At 36.0% G+C, this 27078-nt stretch overlaps 1 protein-coding gene across 11 annotated transcripts in view; it reads right to left on the reverse strand.

Moving 5' to 3' along the window:
* Positions 1-27078, reverse strand: part of CDH13 (cadherin 13) — a 477794-nt gene that overhangs the window by 166256 nt on the left and 284460 nt on the right. The gene's annotated exons all lie outside the window — the stretch shown is intronic.

The raw sequence follows: 27078 nt of genomic DNA on the forward strand, positions 1-27078 counted from the left end.
TTGCCTGCTTACACCATTAAAACATTCCTTGTACTGACAATAAGTGTGATAGCTATACCAGCAGGATCTTCCACAGTTAAATTCACTGAACAGCTCTGAATCCTAAACCAGGTATCTCATCTAACTTAAAAGGTTCACTATAGAATGCATAGGCAATGAAATTTCCACTGAATTCAAAAGCAAACCACCTTTCTTCTCAGAAAAACAGTACTGGTTTTATCTGACCAATTAATCTAACTAGAAGAAAACAGACAAGCTTTGAGGCACATACCTCTTACTTCAAGGATACTTTTCAAATGAGTTTGGTGCCCCAAAGCTGTCTTGTTTCCCGTTCTGTTGGGCAAATAAAAAGTACTGTTTTCGCCTTACAGATATACCGTACTCACACTCTTAGACCATCACAACCACAGACTTGCACTGTGCAAGAGGCTTATACTGAAGCCTTTAGCCAAACACGTCCTGTCCTTCAGCTGTAAGCTAGGCAGAATATATCCTATGTGGTCATGGTGGAATGTAGCAGCAAAATAAATTGACTGTTTCTAGTTCACATTAAATAATTGCATTCCTGTGCCACAGAGATGGAACTTGCAACCCAGACCCGGACAGAAGAAAGGGCTTTTGACTGCAAGACTCTTCTAAACCACAGGCATGAAGGGAGCTGCTTGCGCAGCCAACCGGCAGCCCATGCCATTGCTGGCCTTCGTTTCCCCTGTGCAGCAAAGATTTTGGCACACAGAGGAGCACTGCACTGCACAGAGCTCTGTGGAGGTTCTATGGTTAAAACAACTGAAATTACATTTTGGTTTCATATATAAAATGAGATAAGAAACATTTGATTAACTGCTGGCTACTCTTTGTAATCCTCCTGTTTAGCTCTTTTTATCAAGACTCATTTAATTGCATCTGCATGAAAAATCACACAGAGCATAGGGCAGAAATAAATATTTTACTAATCTCAGCCTTTTTTTGTTTGTAAACTTACACGAGAAGACTAGTACTGTGTTTCAGAGAGGAAATCTACATAATATCATGTGTGATAAACCTCTGAAGATGAAAATTAACTGATGTTTGCTACATTTCCTACTTTGTCCTTGGAAAACCTGTCTGTATAACAGTACTATATATATATATAATATTTTCTGAGGCTGACTAACTAGCTTGTTTCCAGTAAAATGACTTTCCCTTGAGAGGAACATTAAGATTTCTTTAATGCAATCTTCATCCATTACCATTGATTATAGCTTCATTAAATATGAAAACGAGGATTTACTCTTTGCAACAGATATCACTTTCTGCATAAGAGAGTAAACATTTTCCTCTGTATGCTTTGCTCTGAGACAGAAGCATGAACAAATATTTTATTTATGTACTATTTTGAAGGAATAAATTGCCTGTAGCAAAAAACTAAGCACAGCTCACTGACAAAATACCTACCTCTTGGATGAGGATAGAGCAACAATAATAAAGTCTGGGATACAAAGCACTTGCAACTCAGGCACCCTCTGTAGCACCAAGTGGTTAAATGCAACTAAATATTCATTAGTGAGATAAGATGATGAATTACACTAATCCTTACTTGTGCATGAATCAATACATTTATGAAAAGGCTGTTTTAAGACACAAAGGTATTTCAGTCACAGTGTAAAGCTAACTGTTCAGTCACTTTGGTAATAAGAATGAGCTCTGACAGGTGCAATGGCTTAACCTGAAACATGCATGGAATACCTATAAATTAAGAGAAAACAGCAGAGAAATTACATATTAATGTGTTAATAGCACGTGAACAGCACTAAAAATTATTATTAGTTTGCTTGCAATGTTATTTTTTGGAAATGTCTAAGTTAATTATGTCTTTGAAAAAAAGAAGGATTTCAAGAATCTTCTAGAACTGAGAAAACACCACAAGAACACATATTACTTACTCTAATTAATACACTGTTCTATAATTGATATTTAGTACGTGAAGCTTTGAAGTGCTAAGTTCCAGGTACAAAGGCAACTGTTCTGCCATACTACCTGAGTTGCCCACCATCAGGTGAGCAGGTCTTGTGCTGCCTTCTTTAAATCAGTTTACTCCCATGGTGTAAGGAGATATTTTGAAGATCACATTCAAATTCTCCCTCTACAGCTTTTGCCCACATTGTAAGTAGACAAATTCACCAAATACTTGCTGTAAAGTGTATTCCCAGTTTCCCCATTTATCAAGGAGATTTTTTAAAGGGCTGATCTATAACCCGAGGGATCAATTTGGGCAAAAGCACATCGGATCAATAAAGCAAGGAAGAAAAAGCAAAGGAAGACAGGAAACTGAGAGAAATAGGAAGACATTACTTTTATCAGGCACTGCATCCAACCCCTTGCAAACAAGAGCTATTCTCATGAGCAGGCAGTCTCGCTCTTGGCTTCTCTCTAAACCAAGACAGAGCACACATTTAATACTCATGCAGCTTGTTACCTTTGCATCAAAGTGCCAGACACTGGTTTCTCTCTTAGAGCTAAATACATTTCCATTGGTATACATACAACTGCTCAGCAGTTTATTAAGGGGAGATATGTTCAAATACAAGAATAATAATTTACATGATACAATACTGATTTAAGCACCGATATTTAAATAAAGACACCCAGTCTCTTTACTGTAAATCCTTCGGCTCTCCACAAGAGGAAGGCCATTTCCTTCAGGCTTTGGTAAAAGCCTAAACAAAAACCCTTGAGAATTAGCTGGGACATAGGAAGTAGTGATACCAGATAGATTATTGTGCCCACTGTCATACATTTGTAATTAATATTTATGAATTCATTTTAAAGGGGGTAGCTATGTATCACCTATGATACATGCCCCTGGGGTAGCCAGTGTTGAGACAGGCAGACCAGCAGTCACTCTAAGGTGACCCTGAGAGCCAGATTCTAAACAAAGGTTTTGTCTCACCTTAGATGTCACAGACTTTGTGCTGGGGTCTCTCTAGAACTTGCTAGCATAGCCAGAGGGTATTTCAGTTTGCCACTCATGTAAAAAGCTGGTATTTTACCCTCAGTATCCTATGGGATAAAGAAGCTATACAAACTTGAAAACATACAGCAAGAAGTTAATTTCTTTCAATGCCATATAATAAACTGCACTTGAAAGGAAGTGAAATCATCCTGTCAAAAAGAATACAGGTTGTCAATCTACAGCATGTCTTTGAAAACAGACTGTAATAAGCATTGTGAAAAAGCATCCCATCAGGAGGACTGTCTGTGATTAAAAACATTGCAATGGTATCTTTGAAAATCCTCTTTATTCAGAAAAGAGAAGCCCTAGAGAACACTCAATACCAACATCAGTGGGCAAAATTTAGTCACATTCTCAAGGCCTTGTACTCGACCAGCTCCTGTTTTCAAAGGAATTACAAGAACAGTGAAGTAACCTTATTAAGTACCAAGCCCCAAAGTGTTAGTTGTATATATTCAAGAAGTGGTCATCGTGAGCCCTCTGTCTACTACTGTGCATAGAAAATATTTTTCTTTGTTAGCCATTTGACATCTAGAGCACATGGATGGCCCCTACTCTGTTAACCTTAAGTGTTCCAATAGAAAGGTGAAAAACAGACAAAAAAAAGTAGAGTGATTTTTATTTTCTTGCAGTAGGCCTATACTCACTTAGAACAGTCTATGTTTTCTGTATAAATTTTGGTCAGCACAAAATAAGAGAAATATTCAGGTGATACGATCAATGGTTTATGACAGTATCAACATTGAAGTCAGCCCAGGGCATTCCTACATTTACTACTTTGGGAGCAGAACTCTAATGAAAAGCATGTAACTTCAAAATGTTAGTGAAAACACAATAAAACCAAGAGAAATCTCATCACAAAACTGAAATACCAAATATTTTATCAATTTACTGAACTATACAAAATAAACACTGTTTATACTATGAAGATACAGAGGTAGGTGAAGACGACCCAAGACTTTCATAAGTGATTTTATTCAATTTCCTATAGAGTATCTACAGGATAATCGAAGTCATAAAAGATTACCATATCAATCGAGTGTAACAAAACACTAAGTCTCAAGATCTCCCTTCAAAACACTTAATTTGTGCCCCTTCACCTCTTGCATTTTGCATCTCTTACTTGATCAAAGAATAGCTATGTGAACACTATGCTGTTGGAAAGTGCATACCCCTTCTGAGCTTTAGTTAGAGTCCACTGCTGGAAAACTGTCACTCATGTTATCTGTTATCATTAATACTTCACAGTGTATTCTTTGCTTTTGGTGCTCTATTCCTGGGCTATCCCTTACTATCAGAAAAGGAACCCAGAGAAAGGAAAATGGTTGTGTATTAAAAAACCAAACCAAACCAAAACAAACAAACAAACAAAAAAAAACAACTGAGAAGCAAACAGGGAAAAATGTGAGTTACTGCAATGACTAATAGCACAGTAGGTGTTATATTAAAAAAGGTGTAGTATGAAATGAGATAATAAAAAACAGGTTAGTATAAATTCATCCCCAGTGAATCATAAGTTTAAAACATTTGCAGAAACAAACAAATGGAATTACAATATAAAATCCCAATTATTTAGAATTGAGATGAGTATCCTCCTGCCTTATATATTTACAAAAGAACTATAGAACTGCTGAAAAAGCTTTTAAAATATCAAGTAATGAGAAAAATCATTTTCTCATAATAAAATCCTTGACAAACAAGTTGTTATTGCATAACAAAAAAATCGCCTATTAAAACTTCCTAACTGCTGAAACTTCATGCAGATGCACTGAAAGTTAACCCTGGCAAGAGGCGCAGAAAATCTCATTGCTGCTAATAGATTCCAGTTAGAAATTTGGGTAGAAAAGCTAGCACAGGGAAAGTGTTGACTTCATGCTATGTTCTTTCATGTTCTCATACTCACATACTGGCTAACATTTGAACATATGGTTCCATGTTTCTTTTATTTTTATGGGAGTAAACATTCTGTGGCAGCTTTTTCAGTATTTCGTGACTACAAGTTTACATGGGGTACTGCTGAATTTTGAAATGGCTCCAGAACTTACATTGCTAGACAAAGTCTATATTTGTGAACAAAGCTGTCTTAATTGTTTAGATTTTGTTTGTTGCAGAAGATGGCAATATCAGGAAGTGATGTTTCATTTATCCTAGTATATTAAGAAATTGAGAAAAAGCCTTTTTCTTCCCAGTATGTAATATTTTCCTCTCAAAGGCTGTAAAGTGTTTGTTGTGAAACCTATCCTAGAATTCAAGGTTGTTGGCTGAGATATGAATAGTTAGGTAGCTCAAATCAGTTACAAGTCTTATGGCCTTTTTGCAGCCTTTCACTCTGCTATAATCAGCTCTCCTGTGTCTTCTTTAAACCAGTTAAGTGGTCAGCATGCAGTCAAAATTTGCAAGTTTGACTCCATCCTCCATGGCCTCCTGCCATCAGCAATTAGCACAGTATTCTCTAAAATGATAGTTTCCTATTACTCTCTATATAATCCCTGTGATTATGAACTTGCTAACGCGACTGAGAATTTATTCTTGGACACATTACATTCATGTAATCATTTATAGTATTGGCACATGAACTGGCTATATGTCATTAAAAAAATACTAAATGGCAGGTGTGTATGGCTGTAATTTATTCATTCTTTCTGCACCTCAGCTGTCAAAATATCAACATTAAATTATATTAGATACAGATTATTTTTAACAATAAGAATTATCACCTTCCCCTCCTTCTCCCTGCAAGGACCAGAGGCAGAAGCCACATTTAGCATCAAGTTTACCCAAGTCTTAAAATTGTTGAAGTGATGCTGAGTAAGCCCTAGGAAAGCATGAAGTGAAATATCAGTATCAAGGCAACGACTTTATCCAATGAAGTCCGTATAGCAGTGCTGATTCTGTGTTGCACTGGATAACAGCTGCTGAACCAGAGAGGAACCTAAAGAATACAGTGTCTGTCTCCAAACAAATATCCACAAAGTTCTGCTGTTGGAGGGCTACAGAAGCAGAGCTCTTAGCTCTTTTGACATATGCTGTAAAAAAATGAGTTAAAGATCACAGGAAAATGTCAAGAAGGAACGTCTCATGGCAAAGCATCAAATCTTCCCTAACATACTCCTAACAGATTCATCTTGAAATGCCAGAGGAAGACCTGGATATGAACCCTTTGTTCCAGTCCCACATTCCCAGTTTTTCACAGTGGTTACATCCCAGCTCAGAAACAACAGGATTAACCTAATCAAACTCTAGCTATGGAAAAGTTAGACGTGCAGTCTAATTTAATAATCCACGTTCCTGTTAAAATCAAGGAGAGTGAGAGTCCCCTTTGGAGTACAGTTCATCTGCTGTTCTAAAACCTCTCTGAAGATGAAGTGAGTAGTCCTCAAAAAGCAGACAGTAGCTAATTTTTTATTCATCTTCTGCTTAGGAAGATTATTGCTATGATAATTCTGTTCTGGGTCAGGTTTCCACCATTCACAAACCACAGCAAGGAATCTTTGCACCACCTGCCCTTGCTTAATTTGATCCCTGTGCCTAGACCAACCATTCTGAGTCCCTCTAATCCTTCCTTGGATCACCTCTATTTCTCTCTCACTTAACAATGAAGTCAGTCTTTAGAGGTATAAGGCAACCTCCACAAAAAGCTGAGTTTCTTTCCTTTCCTTCTGCAGAGTAAAACGGATGCACTTCAGCACCTTGAAGGATCTGAGAGCCTTCTGGGGAAAATGAGAAAAGTGCAGAAAAATAATTGTTGGGATTTGAGACTATAAAGCCTCCTCAGTGGTAAAAGCAATGAAAAGATATCACTCAACAGCAGGACAAGGCTTTAGATTTTGCTGATAATTTAGATATCGCTGAACTTTGTCTGTTTACAAATCCTGAAAGAAACATACACTAAATTCCATTAGCAATCTGGTAGTTTGAGCTTTAGTTTCAACTGAGTTAAAGAGATATAGAAAAAGGTGAAAAGCAAAGAAATCAAACAACCAAACAGAAGGAAAAAAATCTGAAATTGTAGGCAGCTTTTAAACCCACAAAATATGCTACTCCTTAATGAGATTTGCATATATAGCACCTAGAGTGTGATTTATAAAGGAACCTATTTCTTAATGAAGGTGTTGCCCACAGCTAGGTCTTCTAAACAGAATAAAAGATCTTTATCTGCCCTGCAGTGTCCTTCAGCTTTATCTCTTATTGTTTTGATATATCACAACTACTTAGAAAGGTAACAGTGTCTGTGCCAAAGCAAAATAACATCTGTACAGTCAGTCATGAAGGTGATATGCAAAAAGACACAAAAACCTCCAGCACACATAGAAAGAAAGCACAGCATGAGACAGGCTACAAAACCTCCACAAAAAGTAGTTAGGCACTGGGTTCTACAAGAACCCTGAATCAATGAAATGAACCCTTGGTCTCTATACAAATAAAAAAGGTGAGATTCAAACTGTTTGGCAAAACATGTTCTGAGGTAAAAGAAAAAAATAATCAGAAGCTAACAATACAGGCAAGATAAAGAGCAATGACTCCTTTCCATATAAAGGGATGTTCTGCATTTAAAATTTGATTTGATTATTTCAAACCTGCTACCTCCTCTCATAACACGAGTTGAATGTGGATTTGTTCTTGAAAGTTTTACTTCAGAAGGTCCCCCACGAGTTTAACGTCTACTGGAAGCACACTGCATGAAAGGTCTGTGCTAAACTCACACAGTAAAATAGCTCCTATTTTATGTGAAGGGTTCATAAACTTACCCAAAGGAGATAAAGGCATAAGATACCCTAAAATCAATGAGATGCATCCCAGAAAAATACTATGGACAATTGTGTATTGACCATATTTTATTACTATTCTCAATTCATATTGTTTTACTTGTTTATTAGGACATCATGAGAACATGGTACTAAATGTAATAATTAAGTATGTTTCAGGGAGTAGCAGCTCCCCCTGCCCTGAAGAAATCTGAAAGCAACCCATAATCAGAAAGCCAGAGGCCATAAGCATATATACATAGCTTAGCAACTTTCAGTACCATAGCCACTACAAGTGTTTCAGCAAAGCTTTAACTAGCTTGCATGTAGCAAACTGTTATATGCTTGAATAAAACGTAAGCGAAGAGCAAGTCTGCCATCTCTTTGAGACGTCTTTCAATTATTATTCCATGCAACCGATTCCCTGAAGAAAATGTAAGTTTAGCCAAGGTTGCTGCTTCAAGGGAAGCTAGTATTGTCCAAAAAGTTTCGTAAGTCAATTGTAGGTATTCACTTGATCAGCGATCTAATGAAATCTGAGGCAAAACATAGCTTAGACCACTTAAAGGACCCACGAAAATCCACAAGCAAAGAATTTAACCAATTGATTTTAAAGGAGAGCTGAACACCACTGTTTTATCAGAAGTGTTTTCCTCCAACTAAACTACCAAAGAATGGAGAAAGAAAGATCTATTAAAATAATGTTTATTATTTGACCACACTAATTTAAGGTACATTAAACGCATGGCTCAGGAATAATGCCGTTACAGTAAAACTGAAATAGTTTAGCAGCAATTTCAGCATTTCAAATCATGCATCCTAAGCAGACCGTGGAAAATTATCATTGTACTATTAAAAATAAAACATGCTCCAGAATGATTTGAGCATTATGGATGAAAAGCAGCTTTCAAAATAAGCGTACATCCTGAAAAGATATCCTTAAATCAGAAAAGCTGTGAAAAGCTCTGACATTATCTTGCTATTAAAGGTGTTTCTCATGAGTTCATATGATTTTGTGATTTGCCTTTATTTTGCTACTGGAGTTCCAGTTCAACCTATAATTTCATGCCAAATATTAAGTAATTATGAAACAATTACACCCCACTGCTTCTGAATCTCTCTGTCCTTCAGATAACTGCTAATTTAGCACAGAAATGGCACATTAGAATGCTGGACCTACTGGCCGTGGTCGTATCTTGATTTACGGAGTCTTGGAAGGGAAAGTACAGTTTGATGCTGCGACAAAGAACTGCACGGTGATTCCGTGCTTGCCTGCTCCTAACACTGAACAAAGAACATTTCTATAGGATCTGAAATAAGGGCAAAATATTTTAGGAGCTATATTTCCTTCAAACAGCCTTTATGCACACTCCCTGTCATAAATAGTATGTTATATTGCAACTTGGCAATCAGGGTATCACTTCACCTGTAGTTTCACAAAAAAATACTGTGCTGGGGCCTGCTGATGGTGCTGGGGGAAAGTGTGCTCATAATACATGCTGTCCTGAGATGAACCAGGGGCATGTGTGTCCAAACAGGGAATAGACCATATATCTATCTCTTGTTTTTTATTACAAATGGCAAAATAACGGGTCTGGCCCGCTGTTGGACATGATGTGGACTTAGACCACGGACTTGGAGCATACTACTAACTAACTCAAATGCACATAACATGATCCTGTGACTTCCTGGACAGGATTTCTAGACACTTGTGACTTTGTAGCCATAGAATAGAATGAGTCATATTGATTTGAAAAAACATGTTATCATCATCAAGTTTTAATAAATTCTCTACAGTATCACTTGGCAATTGCCTGATAGTTTGAATTACTCCCCATTTCATGTGTTTGCAGGGAATTACCAGCCAATATTTTCTGTAGCTTAATAGATCCTCCTCTTAGTCCTTTTTCCATTTTTTTTAATATACTCTCCAACATACAGTTGTCTGTTACACATTTAATTGGTATCTTTGCAACTTTTATTTAATTGCTTATGACTTCTCAGCTACCACAGTGCCCTTTTTCATGTAATAACAGACAGCAAAGAATGTCAGAAAAGCTGTGAATTTTCAAGGCTTACTGATTTTTTTTTCCTCCTGTAAATCTATTCCTTATGATAAAAGAAGCAGTATACATCTGTTCTGCAATAGAGAACTCATTATCTTTTGGGGCTTCTATTAACTACAAGCTGTGCAACATATATATATATATATATTTATATATAAAAAGGTTGGTCATTTGCAAGCGAAGTAGGGGATCTGCTGTACACATTTAGCCACAGATTTCCTCTGTAGTTTCTACAGTTAGAACCAAACCCTAAAAAGTTAAGAAGTGAAGGGGAAAAAAAAAAAAAAAAAAAAGAGCATTTAAAGCATTTTGACTAAGATGAAAATATTGTAATTGCACTGGAAAAAAGACTAACATTTTAAATAACTAGGTCAATTACCCTGAACATAGAAATGATGTGGCATCATAGCAGCAATCTGCCAAATTCCACTGGCGATGTATAGTGCTGTGTCAGCAGTCCAGAAGGTAAATATGTCTGCTAATTTATGAGACACCTTAACAAAACAAAGTCTATATTAGATTAATAAATGTATCATGGCATCCAAGATCCTTTGCAGAAAATAATGTACCAGATTCATACATACACACACACACATATAAAAGAACAGAACCACTAAAAAGCTTACAGCATGCTTCAGTTGAATGCAATTTGCTAGCTGCAATTAATAAAAGTGTTAATGAGACATAGGAATTAAGAAAAGGGTATGCTTAGATAGCAGAACCCTATAACCATAAATGTATATATTCTCCTCTGCTTTGCCTTTTTTTTTTTCTTTGATTTCTCACCTAAGGTATGCAAGACATAAAACAACATAGCAAGTTTTAATACTAGAGCTTTCAATGTATTTACTATAGAGGAATGGTGTCACCTTCAGTAATTCTTGAAAATCATTAGTAGGTGTCTCCCAGACTCTCTAGAGGCCTATTTCACAAGATATTTTAATTATTCCTAAACTACTCTTAACAGAAATTAGCACATCAAAGCAATGGGAAACCAATGAGAAAAAAATCCCTTTGTAGAAGTCCTCAAGTTCATGTATTGAGCTTGTGTGATTGTAAAAAGGTTCCATTTCTGTAAAAGCATTGTAAAATGAGGACACGAAGATAGAGTAAGAAAGTAAAAATTTTCCTAGCTCCTAAAAATTCAATTAAATGAAAGATTTCTTCAAAACTCCCAATGTTTTTACAGATTGGCTGCTGCAATGTAGTTTTTCAAAGTACATACTCAAAACCAACATCAAATTGGCTTGTTAGCTTAATCTATCTTCCATTCAAATCAACAGTTAAGCTAAATAAAAATCTCAGTTAGGAATAAAATCCTAAGAGGAAGTCCAGATTTTGTATTCTCAGTGCCTGGCTCTTCGTTACATTAATGGGCCATAAATAAAGTGATATTTAATGGCATCACATTTGAACTCCATCTTTAACAAGCACTCTGTTCGTGATACAGTGAAAGAAGTTGGACCCCCAGTATTTTGATTTTAAGAAGAGTTCCAGGATAAGATAACACATTAAAATCAAGAAATGAGAAATAGTCAATTATAATCAACCATTTTATAACTCCACTCCATAAAATACAACTCCCAATAACTCCTCTTTTCCAATGCCATAGCTGAAAGTCTTGTTAACAGAGATCTCAAGGAAAAAGAGTTCCAGATCATTGGGCGTTTTATGTCACTTTAATGTTTAGGGAGGCAGCTGAGGAAATACCTTAGCTTATGCTTACGTTCCCATATTCATAGTAGACAGAGTTTATGGTCTAAATGAAGGATCAGATTTCTTTTTAAATGGATACCTGCAATATTGTTTCCAAGGCATGAAGAACAATTAAACTAAGTTAAAATATTAATTCCATTATGCATTTAACTTCAGGTTGAACCAACTGTAGAGATAAATACATTTGCTGACTTGTTTGCCAAGTTAACTGTGTGCAGGGAAGAAGATTAACACGGAAGACAGGCTGTGAAACAGATTCTTTCTAGTACTTCTGGATTTTAAGATTATATTGGCCATTTTGTTTTATGCAAAATGTAAACATATTTGCAATTACTACTAAGAAAAAAGAAAGTACTCATAAAATATGATTAATATGTCATGCTACTGTATGAAGACATTTAGTTGCATTTTTGCTTTTACTTGACACTCAAATTAGCCTATGGTAAAAATTGTCACTAATCATGTCATCTGAACGAACTGAGATTAGCAGGGCTGATAAATGACTGCTTTCTTATTCATTCATTTGAAGAAGAAGAAAAAAAAAAAAACACACAACCGAGAAGCTGACAAACAATAATTTCTTCTTCCTCTCATGAGAAGAGACACGAGTTTGATGGCTGATGCCTATTTAGAAGTCATCATTGCTTTTGAGTCTGATGTACATGTTAATGAAATAACTTTGTTTAGATTTGATTTTACTCCATGGCTAGATTGTGACAGATAGATAGATAACAACTTACAGCAGCATCAACAAAACATTATCATCATCATCAGATAAGGAACTTGTAGAAAGATTTGTTATTGTCTGCTGTAAAACTGCTTAACTCGGAATTAGTGAATCTCATGAAAGATGACTGCATGAAGACCCATCTTCCCAGTGGGTGCAAACTGCCACAGCCCAATGTGAAAAGCTGGGAAGATTGCCCAGCTGTCCTACCCAAACAACACCCTGGTACAACACACTGCACACCAAAGACAACTCCTACAAGTGTACTTTATCTTAAACGACGAGAAAAATAAAATCTATGCTACTTAGACTGTAAAGTTTTCACCTACCACCTTTTGCAAGCACAATAATGCAAGCATTTAGCATAATGATCAGAATATCAAATCCTACAAGCATTGCAAAGTAATGCTTAAAATTCCATTTGGGGATAGAGTGAAACCTCCCATAGAAAAAAAGCTCATAGTGAGGACTCTCGAGGGAAGAAATGGCCCTTAAGTTTCCTTCTATTCCATTTTCCATTACTCATTGCTGGAGTAGTAGTTTTCTGCATTAAAGACTATCAAAATTGCCTCCAAAACAAGTAGAGCTGAAAAGCTACAAGAAAAAGTCTGTTACTTTTTATCCTGCTTCTCTCAGACCTGATATACCCTTCCAACTTGAGATGAGTGATGAGAGCACCCTTCTGAAGGGCCTTTCCACCTCCTCTTCCTGAAAACAAACTTCCGGAGTGCCACCAGAGTCAGTCCTCTGACTTTGCTGTAGCAGTGCTGCGGAAAGCACAAGTAAGGCTCTGCCAGAGCAATCTTCTGTCTCCTGTCTAGGAGACCAGAGATTTTTTCCATCCCCTATCACTTCTGGTTTTTTGTTATTGTTGTTGGGTCCCACCCCAATTAATATCCTGTCCAACAACAGTCACCCTCTTCGAGTCCAGATCTAGACTTCTGTAGCATCTAAAAGACAAGGGCCTTTGGAAAGCAAATTTAAGAGGACACACAGAGCTGATTAAGTCACAACTATTAAGTCAGAGATCTTTACAGATCTTGGCTTGAATTTTGTCTATGTGTAAAGGACAGTATTAGCAACACAATTTTAAAGAGGAAGCCAATCCAGAAACAGTACCTAACTGTCCCCAAATTACTAATTATCATTACAAAATGTTATCTCACTGACAGTGGTAGTGCAAATTTATGAAAGAACTGATTTTAAGCTAGCTATCTGACAACATCCAAAACAAAGTTCTCTTTAAGACAGCACACCAACATGCAGCTTGCGCAGCAGAATACATGACCCTGTGCAACTTTATTTCTGTTCTACTTTCCAGTTACTACTGCGTGCCAGAATATTCATAATCTGTCTCCTTCATCCCCTCCTCCTCCCCCATTTATACCTTGCTTTTCTCTTTATAGTTGTACATAATGGAAGCTATTTGGAAGTCTTGGACCTACAAATTTCACTCAGAATTAAGAAGTTATACTACATTGGTTCCAACATTCTGCCAGATTACAGTTCCAGGTGAAAATAAATAAATAAATAGATACCACGTTAACAGTTATTTGAGCTTTGTAGTAGGAAGAAATGGGGCCAGCTAATTTTACAGAACAGGTTGAATTGTCCATAAATTCCCAAATGGCCAAGTATACAAGGAGAAGCTTGTTCCTTAATATAAATTAATTACATTATCAACTCAGTTCTTGAGTGTTTTTATTGTGCCATCTCTAGAGAATTGTTATTTATAAACAGACACTGTAGATAGAGAAGAGAATTTGAGTCAGTACTTGAATTATACTTCTAGTCTATTAACCCATCTGTGGCAAATAACAGAAAAAAGTTTGTTAAAATCAAGACCTATGTGATTAGCTTAAAGCAAATGAATAATATGTGCTATGGGCTTTATTGGGGCTATAATGGTTAATGTTAAGCAGTTAACTAATGTTAAGCAGGAAAAGACAAGTTAATTTTATTTTTTATAAACTGCTGTCAATCCCTGGGGTTTTATTCACTGTACATCTCACATCACCTGCCTTTTGCCCTATAGAGAAGGGCCCTATAAAAAAAGTTTCCAACTGTGTAAATAGAAAATGAAATGAAGTAATAGGCACATGGACTGAAGACTGATAAATGCTAAGCAACTAATGGAAATCAGGGAATTTCCTAGCTTAACTGGGGGTATAATGCCAAAAATTGTATCAAAAGAATGGAGGTAAACTCACCACTTTTGCTGCACTGTATTTGACATATTGGGGGTATTTCTATAAGGTTTTTTTATAGAAAAAAAGCCTTTTTGTATTTACCATTGCAGAACTAGGTGGGTTTTTATGAATATTCATGCATTGTACAATAGTTTTTATTTATTTAAAATAAAAGAATATGTTAAAAACAATTAAAATGAAAGCTAAAGCCAGTGAAAATGTTGAAGTTAAAACCAGCTCTGGTCTGCTTAAAATAAGACTTCAGTCCTTGTGATTATGGAATGGTTTGTCATTGTTGAAACAAAGAAAGTACTATTCAAATAAGATCAATTCTTTTCACGAAATGAAAAAAAAAAAAGTAAATAGAAATTTTTACCATAGTTGAATCAACACTTTTTCCCTTTTTACATTTAAAATACTTCTATAAATGTAATGTTTTGAAAACAAACCTGCCATTCAAAATATGAAGGAAAATACTTGTTTCACCTTTCCACTGTCTTGTTTTAAGCTAAAATTAGTCCTCAAATTTGATTAAAAAAAAGTGCAAAGTTTTAGTAAACCAGAACTGCAAATGTAATATCTCACCTGCTGTGTACCCAGGTAGTGCATCATGATTGACCATGGCTTCTAGTAATAGCAGTGAATTAAGCACACATGAGTAAGAGATGAATCAAGAGCAAATAGAGAGAAGGAATTTGAGAAATTTTCCATTTCTTTGCTTCACTAGCCTTTTCTGTAGCAGAACATGCTCATTACCAGAATCAGATATCTATGACATAGTAGCACATTATTTAAGTCTGTATAACCAACCTAATAATTACCCTTAAACACATATACAAGAGACATCTATACAATGAAGATGTGTTTCCAACACAAATGTTAATTTGACTTAAGAGAGTTGCCTGATGTTAACCTGATGACATTCATCTTAAAGGCATTTGGTTATCTAGAGTGATATTTAGTATACTGATGACAAAACATGTAATATACTTAGTTTTCATATATCACATTAACTCACTAGATTAATCACCCTTTAGAGACACCTATTTCTTCACACTGACTCTAGAGGGAAGTATAGGACCAAACTATAACACATTTCTCATTCATTAGATGAATGCTCCTACTTCTCCTACTTTACACCTCTATTTTTCTATTTTATTTTGAAGATGGTTGCAGAGATATGTTGATGCATGACTCAGCCACCTTCCACATTTTAAATTCCTGTTGGTTTTTGTTGTTGTTTGCTCTTAGTTTCTTGTAGATATTGACTGTATTTGGGAGCTTGACACAATCTTTTAAACGTTTTGACAATTGAACTTTAGAGCATTGAGTTCTGATAGCAAAGCTCCCAATGTATTCACCAAACCAGTATTTCACCTTGAAAAGAATGAAATTTTAAAAGAAAAATGAAGCCCAAACTTTTATGATTCTATGAACATCGTTTATGCCTCAACAGAACTACTATTTCAGTGGTATTGTGCGCCAACATGACCATTGTTTCTTGGTAACTACTTTAAAAAAAAGCAAGAAACGTTAGTAATTTGTACAATCACATATAAAGAATTACATCTTTCTCCAATAATTAGAGAATTATGAATTTGCTATATATTTTTGAAAAATTCTGCATGTTCTATATATTAGAAGTTGCTAAGATAATATTAGGTTCAACATTATTTATCATTTAGGAAATCATTTACATTATTTAAATATTCATGTAGCTTTTAGCATTTTAGGACTAAGGAGTTCTGAACATTAAGCATTTCATTACTTCTAATATTTCAGCTAGTTATTTATGGTGTGACACTAGGGAAATTCCTGGAGGGGTTGACATTATATATTACTAAAATAAAATGTAACACAAACTCCCTTTTTAAATCTAAGAACATTCTTCTAGAACCAGTTAAGTATCCCTCAATGATCCCTTTTTTATAGGCACATATTTTCATTATTAAAAGATTTGGAACCATTCTTCATTGGAGCTCTCCCAATATATTTTGGTTTACAAATCCCAAGAATTAATTCTATCCACAAGATAACATGATTGCTACCAGAGAACCAATGAAACTTTTTTTTTCCCTTCTCTATACTGAGCATTCCTTTTTAAGGCACAAACAGGAATGGTAAAGCAATAAAAGTTCAATACTGAAATACTCTCTTGAAGACTGCACTACTAAATATTTCTTTTTCATTGTTGGGTTCATAAAGTTATTCATAACATAAAACTATACTTGAAGCCAATATGACACACTGACTGCTTATAGCTTTGAAATATAAAATTTTGCAAAAATTCAGTATATGTGCATAGCGGTCAAGAAAGAAAATGAGGTTTTAGTGCCAATCTCATTAGATCTTACCATTTTACTGATATTTTTTATTCCTAGCATTGGCCCTGAGGCAGCTTTTCTGTGGCTATGTGAAGCCTTGCTTCAAACAGAAGCTGACCGTCCTGCCATGCAGCTGCATGTGATGTGTGAACTCAGGCACCAAGAGACAAACTGTAGCAAAACTGCAGCAAAACTAAAAAGTTTCACTCAGGTTTGCTTGTATTTCCCTAATGAACACAAGAAAAAATCTTAAGAAATGTAATGACTGAGTTTTACAAACTGTTAACTTTCTCTATTATTTTCTTAGTACCTGAAATCATCATGCAGTGCTACTTACCACACTTAGCTTTGAATATCCAGAGTTTGACCTCAAAACCAGGAGATTAAAATGAATTAATAAACAGGAGTATTAAAATCCATTTAATTTTTTAGTCTCTTGGGCAAATTAGGGTTATATTTTTAAGCTTTTTGCTGCAGCTTAAAAGTTTTGCAAAGCTTTTTATTCTGACGTATTCTGTTGCTTACAGAACAATAACTTAAAAATATGCAATAACTTCCAGCTCTCTAGTACATCATAAATTTTGGCTACATTTGTCTTTTCTAATAGTGCATTGAATTTCCAAGATACGTAAATAGAAACAACAAAGGATGAATACTATCTGAAAAATGGTTGTCTTACAACATAGGCAGGATGTTATGGTTGCTTCATTTCACCCCAAAGCAGAAACTCCAGAGCTCACGTAAGCTCTTAAAGCAAACTGCTGTAGGAGCTAAGACTGTGCATAGGCCCTTTGCTGACCTGTGGCAAAAGGCCAGATTTCATCAATGGAAAACATTGGCTTCTCTGTTGCATTAAATGCAGCAAATAACTTTTATGAGCAACAAAGCCCATGAACATGGTCAAAATATTCAAAATTTGAATAATAATGGAACAACTCCTTCTGGCATTTGCACAGCTATTTATTCCATATAAAACTGTATTCCATTCAAAAACATGCCTGACTTTTAAAAAATTTTCAGGGAATCTGGTTTAAATTATTTCAGTTTCTGAAGGTCTAAGATTTTTTTTCTTGCATAAGGTTTTTCATGCCAGTCTATATAATGATCTAACTGTAAAGTTGACCCTGCTTTGAGAGGAGGGCTGGGCCAGACAACCTCCAGAGGTCCTTCCTCCTTCGTTATTCTGTGACTATATGGAGTAATCCATCCTTTACAATTATTCCCTCCAAATGACAAATCACAGCTTGACCTCACTTACAAACTCCTAAGTGCTTTTCCAACCTATACCAACAAATGGTCATTCTCAAATATATAGTACTTCACTGCACCAGCTATGCTACACACCAGAGGTTTTCTCCAGGCATTGTTTTAAATAGCAGAATCTGAACCTGAGCTTGCTTGAAAAGCAGAGCAATGGTAAGAATAGCACTGATAAGAATTTCAAACTTATTTCAAACTAGTGACTCAGAGAGTCACTGAAGAAGTTTATACTCCCTCACTAACAGAAACTTTAACCCAAAGTCTAGCGGGGCCTCATTTCCCTACTTTCTTTCTATTCAACTTACAGCCGATGCTCTCTTTGTCAACCATCTCTGTTAACATCCTAGAGAGTAAACAAATCCTTGTGACCTACAAAGAGGCAACTTTCATGCTCCATAATCAGTTTAAAAACTCCCTGAGATATTGCAGAGTCATTTGTCCAAATCTGAAAGGAATCTCCAAAGCTTGGAATATAATGTTATTTAACAAATATTAAATCTAAACTACACAGTAGAATTTTATGAATTAAGATGTAAACGTACATACATACTCCAGGTACATGATGAGTAAATCTAAATATCATCATTCACCTTTCAAAGCCTAAAGAAAATATCTCCATAGCAACTCGTAGTTGCCAACTGTTGCAGTCATTTCCAACCATGCAAGAAAATAGTTAATTAGCAAGCAAGACTTACGTTCTTGAAAAATAACTTGAAAAATCAAAAGTAAGAGTAATGACTTCTGCATCTTATGCAAGTGGTCTTCCAGATTCATCCAAAAAGCCCAAGTGATATGTTTAGAAGTAAAAATACACAGCTGGAGGTGCTCATCATGCTTCAGAAAAATTTGGAACTGCTATCTCAGACCAGTTTTCACTGGATCCAATCCCAGCAGTGATTTGCAAGAAAACAAACTACATGTATGTATGTATACATGACGAGGGTGTTTCAAAGAATGCCGTCTACCAGCACATAGAAATATGCACTACTTGACAGCTTACAAGCAATAAAATTCTTACCGTGTAACATATCACTGACAAGGTTACCACTCACATCAAAGCTGAGACTTTCAAAGCCACCTCATATATCCAAGATGCTCACTTGACAAAATTCCTTATACGTTTTAAAAACTTAACCCAAATTCATATCCTTTAAGAAATAAATGAATGCATCTTCTGGGTCTTACAGTTTAACACATGAGAAAATACACAGTGTATGAGATGCAAAAAGAGATCAACAGATTTGTAAGGAAAAATTGTTTAAACTCTTGATTTATACACATTTAAGCTTGTGCCCTCAGAACTCAGAAGCGCTTTGCCTCAACAAGGACCATGACAGAAGCCAAGCAGGGGCAGAGAGATGAGAAAACATGCTGATCTGGTATGTACAAAGCATCCCAGATTTCATACAGCCAAATGGAAAAAGATACTACACAGATCAGAGAGAAGCCACAAAATTTAGCTTGTTTGGAGTAGCACAAAAACAGCAACCATGAGAGGCCCCATCAACTCCTTCTCACAGATACCAGTTGTTACAAGCATTTAAGTAATAGTCCCCCTGCAGGAGAAGCAAACAGACAGTGAGGGGAGTGTCTGGTTTTTCAGTTTTCACTTTTTTTTTGTGCCCAGGAAAAAAGAAATATTTGTAAAAATAGCATGAGGTGTTTTTGCCAGTCTTCTTTTCTTAAGATGCTATTTTCAACTGGCAAATTTTTCAGCTGCAATTTTTGACCAGGACTCTCACTTCTTAAAAAGTCTTCCACCTATCCATTAAGAAGAAATCACATCCTTGAGGAAGATCTTAGAATTTTTTAGCTACTACATTAGAGCAAATGCCAACTAAATAGCAGAAGTCATATGAAGTCTGCAGGGGATTGGCAAACGCACATATGGATGAATCCTAAATGTATCTACAAACCAAACCCTACCATTTGACTAGAAATCATTAGAAGTGAAATGACTTTCTGATTTCCTCAGAAATTTGACATAAATTATTTGGGGACATCATGTACAGAGTTGGGAAGCAAGCATAGCTCTCACCTGGCATGTTACCTTCAGCTTACAATTGTGTTTGGACCAGGATCATAAAGAACAGAAATCAAAAGCTGGTAATGAATTTGTACGCGTTAAAAACAAAAGTGATAAGAAATGATTCTTTTTTTTTCCTGAAACATTTTGTGCCCCCTTCCTTCCACGCACTAATAAAAATTAAGATGGCTGTCTGCACTGCAGACTGACAGATCCCACTGGAAGAAACTCGCAAGGAGAAGGAACTTTAAGGGCATCCAACAGCAATCACAGCTATGCCTGCAGCCAAGACTCTCCCAAACAGCCATATTTCACTGTTTCTTGCATTCTGAAGATCTACCACATAGATCCAGGGAAAAAGCGTGCTTTAGTGAGGACTTAACAAAATAAAGTGTGAACAAAACTGCAGAAAGTTTTACTGAGCACAAGGACTGGAGCACAAGTCCTCACTTTGCAGCATCAAGCCATTAAAATTCTTGACAGCAGCACACGTTCCTGGCTTGCCAATGGCCCACTTTCATGCAGCCTATTTTTGCTCAGAAAAACTTCTGAAAATCCTGAATATTAAACCTTTCTTCAAGCTATAATGATCATGGAGATTAGCTCTGATCAGCAGTTTTAGGCCATATGTAAATTTGATATCCCTAGGCATAGTAGCAAACCATGAAATAACCCTTCCTTTTCCTTTGGCTAGCAGTAATAAGATGACTGCCTTACAGCTCCTCATTAATATTGGTCCACGCCATCTACTTAGCATTCAACAGGTTGTAATTCCTAGACCTTGTCAGGGACTAGTCTACAGCTAAGGTACACCAGATTTGCAAGAGAAAACATAATTTAAGCCTTGAAATCAGCTACAACAACAACAAAAGCCTTTTACTTCATTCTGTTTCTCTTAATCCTTTTTTTTTTTTTTTTTTTTTTTTTTTAATTCCCCTCAATGTTTTCCAGTTCTTTGCCTGCTGCAGTCCAAGTAAATTTATTACTATTTAAGTATGGTCACCCTCACCATTCTCACAGCCATGCTTATGAAAGTGACAAAATACAAAAGCCAGGGGAGATATTTTTCCTCTACTCTAGCCCACACAGTTTAAAACCCCACAACAGGCCAAAGGAATACAAAAAAGTACTATTCATGACAAAATATAACACCACTTTTTATGCAATAGTATATTTAATAGAGGCATGGTAGGAATGAATGAACTCTTTCCCTGTTACAGCCCATGCATAAGCACAGCATCTGTCCCTGGGTGAGGTCTGAGAAAACAATCACTGCCTTTGTCAGGAAACTTGATTCAGCTTCATTTAGGAAAAAGATATTTACAGTCAATACAGCACACAGAGCAAAGGTTTCTTCGCAGTTTCCCCCATTGCAGTGCATAGCAGAAGCTGGTATAACAAGCAGATCTGAACGCCTCTGTGCAGGGGCTTCTTCAAATAGCATGGACTTACCTGTTCATGCTATTTGGAAGGGTATGCTGCTAATACTGTAATTGCTGTTTTAATCTATATAGGAATTGCGGAAAGCATTCTAAATTTTGATGTCCTTTCACTGCACTTACAAGTTATAAGTAGCTATTTGTAAATAAACTGACAGTCAAATTGTAAGCTAGAAACCAGTAAGAGTGGAAAACTAAAAGTTTTGGTTACTTCCAAATGGATTATTCAGTTTGAAGGGAAAAAAAAAAAAAGTGTTAAAACTTTATTCAATTGCAACGAAGCCTGAAGCTCACAATTTCAACCTTCACTTCTTGGATACAGCTGTAGTAATGAGAAAATAAGACCCCAAAGGATGGATAAACTACATTATCTTAACTAACAAAGGCAAGCCTTCAAAATATGAAATTGGAAAGGAAAAGCTATACTATTAACGTTTTTTCCCTGGCTAAGAAAAATAGATCAATTTTCAACTCTTCAGTTCTTATTTAGTAAGCCTGCAGCACATACAAAACCTGTTGAAAGTGTAACCTCCCAGAATTAAACTGCCAAATAAGCACGATTACAAGCAGCCCAACAGGTATGCCTACCTTTTTGTCTTATGATTTTGAGTAGTGTAGATTTTTGTTAATGGGAACTATGATAGAGTTAAGCTTAAAAATCAGAAGGCAAAGCGATTTAAATTAAAAAACAAGAGTTTGCAAAGTAATGTTTGCAAGCGTGTCCAAACAGTAATATATGCAATTTCATGTTCCATTACACTGTCTGCTAAAACATGCTGATGTGCTTCTATTGCTTTTGTTTTCTATAGCTATGGTGTCTCTGCTGCAGTTGGATACTGAGCTCCTATGCCAAGTCGTGTTCTCAGATTTGGGGACCTCTTGTTCCATTACCTAAAGAAAGTTGCCATAACAAGAACAGTACCACCCATCATAACTTTTTTAACTCCATCGTAAACTTTTTTTTTTTATAGCTACTCGGCTACTCCTTCAAAATCTGACCACTCTTAAGTTACCAGAAATTCTCATAGTGACTTTGGGGGTATTCAGCTTTCTCTGCAATAAGATTTGGACGAACAGTCCTCAAAGTTATTTGACTACTGCAGGCTTTGACAGATGAAAATCTTAAATTGCTTTTATTTAGCTGCTGCTACCAATGCTATGACATCTGAGTATAACGCAGATCCTGGTCACCAAGTAGCTGGATACCATTTTTTCCTCAGTTTAAGGAGTTGATATGCAGTCTCTTATTGTAAGAATCCAAAGCGAGTTCATTTCAAACAGATCAGCGGGATGTTTCCCTGTCTTGTTCTCCCTGGCTGCATTCCAGGGCTCTCAAAACCAGCCCAATCCTGCAAACGTCTACAATTCTTCTGAGTGTAGCACTTACATAGCCTGTGGGAGTAAGAACCTAATCTTGCATATAGAAAGGAACTGTATATTGTTTAATAGTTTGATTTGCTATTATATGCTATTGCATAAGTTTTATTTTAGTATCATGCAACTGCTGTGATTGCACTTTTATAATTGGTGCTGTACCCCAAAGGAGAACTTTTCAAAAAGTAAAAGTGCTACCTAGGTGCTGAATCAGAGAATTTACTACAAGAGCTTTGGGTAGCAATACTTCGTTATGAAGCTTCCCAGAAAGGGTTCTGCAGGTGCTAAACAATTCAAACTACAAGATCAATGACGTTAATTAATGGTTCATGCAACATAATATGAAATAAAATGCAGGTAAGTGAATTTAATTTCTGAAGAAAAGTCCAGGACAGAATCCAACTCAGACACTTGCCCTTCTGAAATTTCTGTATATTTTATTAACAGATTCAGGCCTACATTATTGCCATATTCTGAATCAAACAAAGGTGTGATAATGTATCAATAATGACTTTCGCCATGCTAAATAGATACAGCTGAAAATTTCATCTCCAAAGACTCTGGTATTTTTAGTACGCTGTTTTGCAGTAATAAGAAGCCAGCATCAATTTAATTGACATTCCTACACCCATTGATTTAACAATACCAGATTTCAGCAGACAGAAAGAATTGTCATTTGACAGGAGAACTCTAAGAGATCTTTCATTAGCACTCCCTTTAACCTAAATGTCTCAGATGCCTCCCAAACTTCTCAGATACACAGCAGTAGCACAGCACTGATGTCAAGAAATGACAGATAAGGAATATTCAAATGACTACATCTTCAAAATTAGAAGCTGCTTTAAAGAAAGAGACCATTTCTATAATTGTTGACGTAAAAGAGAATGTTTGTTCAAAAGAATGTTTTTTAAACAAGTGTCATGGAATTTTGATTGTAAAAACATACTGAGACACTCACAATGGTTTCAACGCCCAGAGGAGCTGTTTAGCACCACAGATGATAGATTACAGCTTTGCACAACAGATCAGTGTATCCTCATTTGAGAGGATTAAAACACGTTTGACAAACTGAATTTGCAGGGTTGGGTTTTTGTTTGCTTTTGTCCTTGTCCCACATCAACACACCTCCTGCATACCCCCAGCCAGGGGAAGTATACCTTACCTCCCTCTGCGAGATCAAGTAAAATCTGGCCTATTAAGGCTTAAAGCAGTGAGGCCAAGAAACACTGTTGGCATGTGTAATTAATAAAACTAAAATTATTAATATATATATTACAATTTTTATCCCTGCTGAAAAGAATTTGATAGGTGATTTGTGTCCTGAGCTAAAAGAGAGCCGATATCTATTCCTGAAAACTTTGGAAAGTAGGTGCTCAACCCTGCTGTACTGACATGACCAGTTGACTATTGTTACAATTGTGCATCCCATCTTCTGAGTTATTTACTAGGGTGGGGTACACACTTCCAGGTAATAAAGCTCCATATACTTTTGGCCAATACTAGGAAAGGAATTAATAATTTTAGAACAAGATTGTAACAATCTTAGCAGCAGGTCTACCTAAACCAGAACTGGTTAGGTAGCTGGTTTCTTCAGGAAGTAACAGGTATATCGGAACATTGTCAGGTAAGTTAATGGATGTGAAGACTACATGAACTATTCCATAGTTCTTACTTTTCTTACACTGTGACTTGAATTATAGTGTTATAGAGACATAATAGTAGTAAGAATCAAAATCAATGCTCTTAGCATTTTTGCTCTTAGCAAACGTGAAGAAAACTTATTAGAGCTATTATTGTACTGAAACACGTAGCTTTGTTGCTATGCTGTTACTACTGAGACATTTCGAAAGATTAGGTCAGTTTCTCCAGAATTTTTATATAAAGAAAATCAGAAAAACAATTCATAGTGTTAAAAGTCAACCATGTGAAATTGTTCCACTTTGACATTTTCTTATCAATTGCTTTGAGATGATTATAAAATTGAATTAATTTAGATGCACTGATGCAATTTTCTTCAAGGAGAATGAATACTTTTGCTTTTACAGTAACTCCAGAACAGAGCCAAATTTCAAACTCTCAAAAGATTTTTTTTCAAGTAGACCATCATCTGTTATCCCAGTAATTCATAATTACAAAATAGACATAATATATAAACAGTGGCTTCAAAAGTTTTATTTCTGGCATCTGATCAATAGAATAAATCTTAGTTGCCTTCACAGTAGCAGTTGCTACAAATGAAGTTTCAAAACTCTACCACTTTTTTTTTTTTTTTTTTAAAGCATAAGTGCTCCTGAAAATCATTTGTAAGCCATGGTGAATACATTCTGAATTATAATGTGTCCTTGTGTCCCTTCTATCCAACTGGTTCTTGGCTACTTGAAGTGAATATACTTAGGTTATGTACCTAGCTATGAGACAGCTTCAGAGTAATCCCCTGTGTTTTGGTCTTGCAGAAATTAGTGCTTCTTAAAATGTCAGATGAAATTAAAACTCAAGTTCTTGACTGAAAAGTTATCCTTAAAAATTTGTTTGTTTCCCCCCCCCCCTAGATTTAGAGTTTTATAAAATAGTCTATCTTAGAACTATGTAAAAACTGTAAGATATCCTTCTGATAACAATTGCAATAATGATCATCATGTTTTACTGCTTTGTGTTTGAATCACAACACTGATGAGCTACACTGCGTATTCCAAAAAATCACTGCCTTGGATATGTAACATTTTCTCAGATCCATATTTAAAAGACATTTCTACTGGGAGCTTCCAACATATAACAGCAAATAAGGATACAAAGCAAGAAATCTTCACTGCTCTGAGACTTCACCTTCAATCTATCACACTTGTGTGTGATTCTAACTCAGTCACGTGTTCTTTGCACATCTTATACTGACAGCAACATGATTTTCTTTTTTTTTCTTTTTAAAGCAAGAAAGCCAATAATAATCTTTGCAACCTTACCAAAACATTCTCAGGGAACAAAAACACTATTTTTAAATATTATCTTACTTAATTTCAATAATTTTAGTGGTGCTTACTAGCAGTACTTGATTTCTAATAATAAATGTATTTTCCCATCTATTTTTCTTTTTTTTTTTTTGGTTGGGGGGGAAGTTGTGTGATATATGTAAGAGAACTATTTTGAATATTTCAATGAAGAAAAATAACTTATAGTATAAAATTAATTACCCATCATGATTTTTTCTATGTACTTTATACTGTCCTGACACTCTTACTAAAGTTGTTTTTCATATATCACAATTGTCTGTACTAGTGTACAACTGTCCTTTGACCTCTTGGGAATACAGACTGCAATTTATACCCCCAAGGGGGCATGAAATTAAGGGAGAAACATGAAAAAAGAGGTTAAAAAAGGAAAAAAAAAAAGAACCAACAGTTTATAATATAGGGAACCTCTCTCCTCTCTCTTTTAAAGACATGATGTGATAGTATCTTTCAAATAATACTGGGAAAAATAATCAAATTAACCTGCAAGGCAATAAATAATCCTGTCATCCTGCAATTTCATGTTTTCTATTCAGCTACGTGACTCTTTCACATTAGAAGTGGTATGGATCTGTCTATTTGCTGCTCCTGGCGTTGTATACCAAGACAATCAAACCCTGCCTGCACTGACAATTTATAGCCTTTTTCCATTCAACACTTGGAGTAGTGGCCGCACCATGGCATTACTGTCAAAGGAAATGATGCCCCATTGTTATAAAACCTGGTAACACAACTCCAGGATTTACATCCAGCTGCGTGAGAGGACAGGGAAGTGGGGGTAGGGCTTCAGCTAGTGTATCTACTGCCATCAGTCTCCAAATCATATAACAATTTTATGGCACGCGATTGCAAGCTGCGAAGATTTAACACCCTTTTCACACACCTCAAAGGGCTTGAACAAAATACAGCAGTGTGGCCACTGACAGTCCACTGACTTAAAGCACAACTCACCACATCACCTGCAGGGCTGCTGGCCTGCAAATAGGTGATGGGCAATATCCAGAAATGGTGCTTTAGAACTGTATCAACACAAACTGAGGTTTTATACCACTAGTAAAGCCTATCAAGAGAGCTGTGGCATCGTTCTCCTCTCCAGGATGCCACAGAGCTGTGTATTTTTTATTTATTTTTTCTTTTCAGATATATTTTCCTGGCAGTACAGTACCTTTCAGTTGATTCTAAGGATAAGGTCATCTCAGGCGCCTAAGCTGCTTAAAC

This window comes from Cygnus atratus, chromosome 12, assembly GCF_013377495.2.
Source record: "Cygnus atratus isolate AKBS03 ecotype Queensland, Australia chromosome 12, CAtr_DNAZoo_HiC_assembly, whole genome shotgun sequence".
In the NCBI taxonomy this organism is placed as follows: Eukaryota; Metazoa; Chordata; class Aves; order Anseriformes; family Anatidae; genus Cygnus; species Cygnus atratus.